A 7,953-nucleotide genomic window follows, 5' to 3' on the forward strand; every position below is an offset into this window, starting at 1 on the left:
AGGTTCTGTCTGTTTGTCCGTCCGTCCGTCCGTCCGTCCGTCCGTCCGTCCGTCCGTCTGTCTGTCTGTCTGTCTGTCTGCTTGTTTGTTTGTCTGTCTGCCTGCCAGGTCAGCTCTCTTCCCCCCGCCCCTAACCCCTTTTTTTCTCTACCTAACTACCCTTTTCCCCTCTGTCTGTCTCTGTGTCACTTTCTGTCTCAAGAAAAGGCAAGTGTCTCTCTGGTTTCTGTCTGGAAAACTTCCTCTCTCAGTTGGACTAAACTGCTGCGACCTGTCTGTGAAAACGCACACTAATGGCCTCGGGCCAGAAATAGAATTCAAAGCATATATTGGCATCAAGAGAACGATCAGAGCTCTAAGAGCCTGTGATCTCTTTTCTTCCTGCAAAATCGATCGTATTGGAAGAGGAATGGGGGGTCGGGCTAGGGGTGGGGTTTGGTCAAAGATCGATGTTTGGAGACTTCTCAGATTCACATTGAAAGAAAAATCCTTTCTAATCGATTTGATCTTTAAAGAGCACTCGCGATCACGTGTGTTAAAGACTTATTACTTTTCTTGACTGAAATGGGAGCACTTGATGGATAGGAGTGGTGTCTTAAGGCCGCAAGTGGTCTTTAATATAAATTTAAAAGCCCATTAATGAAGTGGTTTTATTAAGAGGGGGAAGCTTTTAATTTGAGGTGGCTGGGAAGGGGGAAAAAAGGCAGCCTCAGCCATGGTTTGGTAAGTGTTGGTGCTTAGTTCGATTTTGTAGGAAATGCGGGCTTTAAGTCATTATCTTTAAAATCTGTATTCAGCTTTGTTGACTTTGCTCAGTTGAAGTGCTAAAAGGTGGCCTGTCTTCTCAACAAAAACGTTTTTAACATCTTGATTTATGTGTTTCTTTTTCCTGACAGATTCAAACCTTCTGGGAATTCTACGCACGATGTGACCAGGCCGCCAAGTCGTCTGCGCACGCCGTCAGGTCAGTTGTGATGTCATCAATGAATGACGTCGATCTAGTAACATTCTCTCACTGAAAACATAGATTAAGACGTCAGCTGTGATGTCATCAGTGAGTGACGTCGACGTTGAAACCATCTCTCACTGAAAACATAGTTTAAGACGTCAGGTGTGATGTCATCAGTGAGTGACGTCGACGTTGAAACCATCTCTCACTGAAAACATAGTTTAAGACGTCAGCTGTGATGTCATCAGTGAGTGACGTGGATGTTGTAACCATTTCTCACTGAAAACATAGTTTAAGACGTCAGCTGTGATGTCATCAATGAGTGACGTCGATGTTGTACCCATCTCTCACTGAAAACATAGTTTAAGACATTAGCTGTGTTGTCATCAATGAGTGACGTCGATGTTGTAGCCATCTCTCACTGAAAACATAGATTAAGACGTCAGCTGTGATGTCATCAGTGAGTGACGTCGACGTTGAAACCATCTCTCACTGAAAACATAGTTTAAGACGTCAGCTGTGATGTCATCAGTGAGTGACGTCGACGTTGAAACCATCTCTCACTGAAAACATAGTTTAAGACGTCAGCTGTGATGTCATCAGTGAGTGACGTCGATGTTGTAACCATTTCTCACTGAAAACATAGTTTAAGACGTCAGCTGTGATGTCATCAATGATTGACGTCGATGTTGTACCCATCTCTCACTGAAAACATAGTTTAAGACATTAGCTGTGTTGTCATCAATGATTGACGTCGATGTTGTAGCCATCTCTCACTGAAAACATAGTTTAAGACGTCAGCTGTGATGTCATCAGTGAGTGACGTCGATGTTGTAGCCATCTCTCACTGAAAACATAGTTTAAGACGTCAGCTGTGATGTCATCAGTGAGTGACGTCGATGTTGTAGCCATCTCTCACTGAAAACATAGTGTAAGACGTCAGCTGTAATGTCACCCAGTGCACCCCCCTCCCCCTCCCCTTGTCCACCCCGGTCCGTTTTTATCAATGCTGCACGTGTTTCCTCCACCCAAGACTTGTGGTTTCAGGATCATCAAGACGATGACCTACATGCTCTACCTGATCCACATAGAGACGTGCGGATACTACGGTGTTTCTGAGTACCAGGGTCTCAATTCCAACCGCTGGGTCTACAACAACCAAGGCAATGCGTGAGTCTTGTTTTTGTCTGTGTGCATGGTTTTATTGAACGGTATGTGTGTGTGTCTGTGTCTGTCTGTCTGTCTGTTCGTCTGTCTGTGTCTGTGTGTGTGGTGTGTGTGTGTGTGTGTGTGTTTGTTTGTATGTGTGTTGTTTGTGTCTGTCTGTGTCTGTGTATCTGTCTGTGTCTGTGTCTGTCTGTGTGTATGCGTCTGTGTCTGTGTCTGTGTGTGTGTCTGAGTCAATGTGTGTCTGTGTGTGTGTGTTTATTTTGTTTTATTGTTGGATTGTTGTTGGTATTTGTATTATACCCGAAGTGTAGTATATCACGAATTTCAAGACTTTATCTTTGGAAAGCTGCCTGTTTGTTACTCCAGGGTTCGAAATTTAGAACCAGGTCAAAATTTGCAACGTTCGGTAGTGGTGAGGGGAGAGGCGGGGGGGGGGGGGGGGGGGGGGGAGTCCAGGGCTAGTTTTGGACCTTTCCTTGTTTGACGGTCGATCAGAACTATTAACTTGAAGGGTTTGTACATTACGTTACGGTTTCTCCCCCGTCGGATCGATAGGCTATTAATCCTTTGATCGTCTGGGTCAAACTAGGTGGAAATTAGGGTGGGATTGGATTATCCTACGCTCTTTATAGAAATTTAGTTTTGACAGCTATATATGGACACAACGTTTAAGGTGTTTCCTAGCCTATTGGGTTGTTTTTTTTCAAGGGGGGAGGGGGGGTGGGCATGATAGTGACAAGCCGTTTGTTTAGAGTGATTGTAGTAGGTCGTGTGAAAACAAAACAATAGAATTACAAATTAGGAGAGACGTTTGTCAGCTCAAGAGGCAGAGGAGGAGAGAGACAGAGAGACAGAGACAAAGACAGAGACAGACAGAGACAGACAGAGACGCCCAGACAGACACACTGACAGAAACACAGACAGACTCACAGACAGACACACAAACCGATACAGGCAGAGACAAAGATGAAATTCCAAGAGGACTATTTTTTAATAATATTGATAAATCTTAACAGGATAGAATACTGGGTATAAAGTGTTGATTACTATCAAACGTGTTAAAAATGGATGCTTTTGTAAGTTTCAGCGAAGTTGCCCGAATTTGACGATAGGGGCGCACAGTATGCATCTGTGATATGTATACATAATTCTCTGTCCGGCAGCTACATCCGCTGTTTCTACCTGGCAACGAAGACGGCAACATCAATCGGCAACAATCCCAAACCCACCAACACGCTGGAGTACATGTTCATGACGCTTTACTGGCTCTCGGGCGTGTTTGTGTTCGCTCTTCTCATTGGTCAGGTGCGTTGATTGGGTCACGCTGGTCACCTGATTTGACTGAATGATTAATAGTTATTATGCATGCTATTCGTGTAAGTGTGAATGAGATCGAGTTTGACAGAAACTACAATTTGGTGGTGGATTATTCGTGGGAAGATGGCTAAAAACCTTTTTTGAAGATATGCTGGTAATTTTCTTGTTGCAAAATTCGTATTGTGGAAGCAGTGCTTTGCAGGTAGTACGTCTTTTGAAAAAAAGAGTATTGCCATTTTGTTTGTTTCATTCTCAGGCCATGATTTTGTAATTTATTTTGTGCGTTTGTGTGTGAGTTTACAGGAGAGTGTGTGTCGCATGTAGAGCTTCACAGCTCTTTCCTTGAAGTTATTAACCCTTTTTTCTCGTTTGGCATGCAGCTGCAACCTATCTTTAAAGAACGATTAATATGCATTTCAGATCCGTGACATTGTGGAGGCAGCGGGTCAAGTGAACAACAGTTACCGCAAGAAGATGGACAGTGCCCTGCACTACATGCAGTCCATCAATATCTCCAAGAACATACAAGACAAGGCACGCAAGTGGTTTCTCTACAACTGGGAACAGTCCAAGACCATTGGTGAGTAATTGGAGGACAAAGTGAGTGTGTGCCAATTAGCCAAGCTTTGAAATAAAACATCCTTCGGTTGCTTACAGTTATTGTTTTTATGTCAATATGAGTAGGTTATTTTCAGCAAGGTTTGCTTCGTTAACTGCATCGGCTCTCAAAACATGTCGACTTAAATCTGATATTAATTGGGCTAAGTCGACTTCGCGAAGTCTACTGCACGAAGCTTGCTGCACGAAGCTTTGGCATTGAATTTTGAAGTCTTCGCGAAGTCAATTCGGGCTCACAGACAGCCTGAAAGTGCATTAATTTTATCTATGTGATATATCAAAACAATGATATCCCCAATTTGGGGCTAATTAAATTACGGAGAGCCTTGAGAGGTTTATTTTTTCATTATTGTGCGTCCTGTTCTGACATGTTCCTATACATTCATTGTTTGTAACAGATGAGCGCAACCTGGTGGCGGCGCTGCCAAAGAAACTGCAGACCGATCTGGCCATCAACGTTCACTTCAACACACTCAGCAAGGTCCAGCTCTTTCAGGTCAGTGTGTGTGTGTGTGTGTGTGTGTGTGTGTGTGTGTGTGTGTGTGTGTGTGTGTGTGTGTGTGTGTGTGTGTGTGTGTGTGTGTGTGTGTGTGTGTGTGTGTGTGTGTGTGTGTGTGTATCCGCGTGCGTGCGTGCGTGCCAGCGCTATCGTCGTAGTGTTTGTGATTTAAATGCATACGTAAGAATCGATAGGAAGGAGGAAGAAGGAGAAATATTGACTTTTCCTAGTTCCTGCTTCCATTTGTATGGCCAAAGTTATACATGACTCACTCATAGGAAACCAGAACTTTATTTTCATGCTGACATTATAAAATTAGAACAATGTGGTTGTTGTGTTTTTCAGGACTGTGAGCGCAATCTGCTGTACGATCTTGTGCTGAAGCTGAGACCCAACCTCTTCCTGCCGGGAGACTACGTCTGTCAGAAGGTGAACAGATACCCTTACATTGTCCCTCCCCACAGAGCACTTGCTGCAATTCATGATCAAGTATAATTTTGCGAGTGTCATTTGCTTATCCCCTGTAAAACCGACACGGTTGGCCTAGTGGTAAGGCGTCCGCCCCGTGATCGGGAGGTCGTGGGTTCGAACCCCGGCCGGGTCATACCTAAGACTTTAAAATTGGCAATCTAGTGGCTGCTCCGCCTGGCGTCTGGCATTATGGGGTTAGTGCTAGGACTTGTTGGTCCGGTGTCAGAATAATGTGACTGGGTGAGACATGAAGCCTGTGCTGCGACTTCTGTCTTGTGTGTGGCGCACGTTATAAGTCAAAGCAGCACCGCCCTGATATGGCTCTTCGTGGTCGGCTGGGCTGTGAATACTCTAGCCTCCTAGCTCCCTTTTAGTCTTATTTGACCGATGCTGACAAGCTGTTCATTTTGAGCTATGACAGTGGATAAATACAGCCATGATAAATTATGAATGCGGTAATGATCAGTCAATCTGAAGGTCTAGACGATAACAAATCAAAATGTGCTGCACGTGTGTTTTTAAGACATGCATTAGGATGTATTGTCGGAGGGGTACATTTACTTTAAAACATATTCCTAAGAAATTATGTTCACACAGGGCAAAGTCGGCAAGGAGATGTACATCGTCAGCCATGGCCTGGACAAGTGGAGGTGGTAGGCGGGAAAAACTACGAGGTGGTGCTGGCCACACTGTCGGAGGGCAGCGTGTTCGGAGAGATCAGCCTGCTGGCCATGTCCGGCAGAGGCAACCGACGCACGGCTGACGTACGCAGCAAGGGCTACACCAACGTCTTCACGCTGTCCAAGTGGGACTTCGAGGAAGCCATGAACGAGTATCCTGAGGCGCAGAAGGTGCTCAAGAAACGAGCCAAGTAAGGGAGTTAGTTAGTTAGTTAGTTAAGGGAGTGATCTTTCTTCTTCTTCTTGTCGATCGCCTTTTACACTCTGATTTCAGCTTTGGAGATGAAGCTGGTGGTCTTCTGTAGAGCCCCCACGGGTCCGTGCAGCTTCTCTTGGAGGTTCGTCGTCCTGGGCCTAGTCTCACTCCTCAGGGGCTGGAGGCTCCTGCAATTGTGTAGGATGTGGGCTGCATCCTGTTCTGCCTCTCCACAGAGGCACATGGGGGGAGGGCAAGGCGCACAGTTTATAAAGTCTGTTATGCCCTGTTCTTAGGCGGAAGATTGTTACTTGGTGTAAGAGAGTAATGAGGGAGATGAAGGAAGTACGATTGGCGTTTTTGGAGGGGGTGGGGATGCGGATAAGTTGGCAATGAAGAGAAACATTGCAGAAAGGACGCACAATATGGTAAAGAGATGTGAACATTCAGAAGGTCCACCAGAAACGATCCAAGTGAGACCGTGAGAGAGAGAGAGAGAGAGAGAGAGAGAGAGAGAGAGAGAGAGAGAGAGAGAGAGAGAGAGAGAGAGAGAGAGAGAGAGAGAGAGAGAGAGAGAGACATGGAGACAAAGACACGGAGACAAAGACACGGACAGACAGACAGACAGACAGACAGAGAGAGAGATTGATTGATTGATTGATTAAACTTTATTACAGAAGGATGGAGATTTTAGGCGTTGCCTAGTCTTACAATCTGTCCTTGCTAACTAACATGAATACAAAACAGACATGAAAACATTATAAGAGCAAAAGAGGTTGACGGCAACAAAAAAAAAAAAAAAAAAAAAAAAAAAAAAAAAAAACCCGTACATATGATAATAAATGGCATTTAAAGGCAAAGAAAAAGTTATAGTATTTGATACTATTAAATACAATAACAGCAATAGAATAATGAAAATAGAAATAATGGTAAGGATGATGATGTCATAACGATAATAACAATAAAAAAAAATAAAAAAATATAAAAAAAATAAATAAATAAAAATAAAAAAAATAAAAAAATAAAAAAAAATAAAAAAAAAAAAAAAAAAAAAAAAAAAAAAAATTCCCGAGCACTAGAAACATATGGTCCAAATGAAACAACAACGGCGAGCAAGCAAAATAACAAACAGTAAGTCATTTGTATTTTACAAAAAATACCGACAACATAGCAAAAGGAAGAAAAGAACTACAACAAAGGATATATACCAACACAACAGTAACAACAGAAACAGTAACCCTGAAAAGAGACTGCTATAAGATAACCGGTATGTATGATAACATTAGGACGGTTTAATACATCGGAGTAAACCCATTTTGAATCACCACTAGGTTACGATAACGGTGGAATGCTCCACTTGGAATCAGATTTGAAACAAATGTCTGTGTATTTGCTTTTTAAAGGCTTTGACTGATGGAATATATTTTAATGCTGTTGGAAGTGAATTCCACACTGATGACCCTGAAAATGCAAGACTAGACTTGTACAAATCTAGTCGGGGGCGAGGTGGAATGAATTTACTAGAACCATACCTGTTGGTTGCTTTTTGAAACAGCGACAGAATGTACTCTGGGACTTCCTTGTTCATAACTCTAAACATGAATAATGATTTATTCAGTTTAAGCTGCTGGTTCAACGGAAGGAGGCCGAGCAGTTTCAGTTTTTCGTCAGTAGTGACCGATGAGTTAGGTATCATAAGTTTAGCTGCACGACGATGGAGAGAATTCAGTTTGATCATGTGAACATCACTGCAGTTGTCCCATAACGTAGAAGCATAACTTAAATGCGAAAGAATGTGTGCATGGTAAAATAATTTAAGAACTGAAGTGTCGACATAATATCGTAGCTGCGAGAATAAGAACATGTTTCTCGACAGCGTTTTGTTTATATTGTTTAAATGACATTTCCAGTTTAGCTCAGAATCTATTGTGACTCCTAGAACCCGATGTTCACGGACTTGCTCAATCGGCGGTGATGATCCAAGGTTAAGCTTTAGAACAAGTGGGGCCAGCTGATGTTTCTGTCTAGAAGTGATTACCATACTTTTGGTTTT

The 7,953-nt window shown here is 43.1% G+C and overlaps 1 pseudogene; it reads left to right on the forward strand.

Moving 5' to 3' along the window:
* The window catches only part of LOC138950445 (uncharacterized), a 107,013-nt pseudogene that overhangs the window by 91,262 nt on the left and 7,798 nt on the right, over positions 1–7,953 (forward strand).

This window comes from Littorina saxatilis, linkage group LG1 (genome assembly GCF_037325665.1).
Source record: "Littorina saxatilis isolate snail1 linkage group LG1, US_GU_Lsax_2.0, whole genome shotgun sequence".
Taxonomy (NCBI): domain Eukaryota; kingdom Metazoa; phylum Mollusca; class Gastropoda; order Littorinimorpha; family Littorinidae; genus Littorina; species Littorina saxatilis.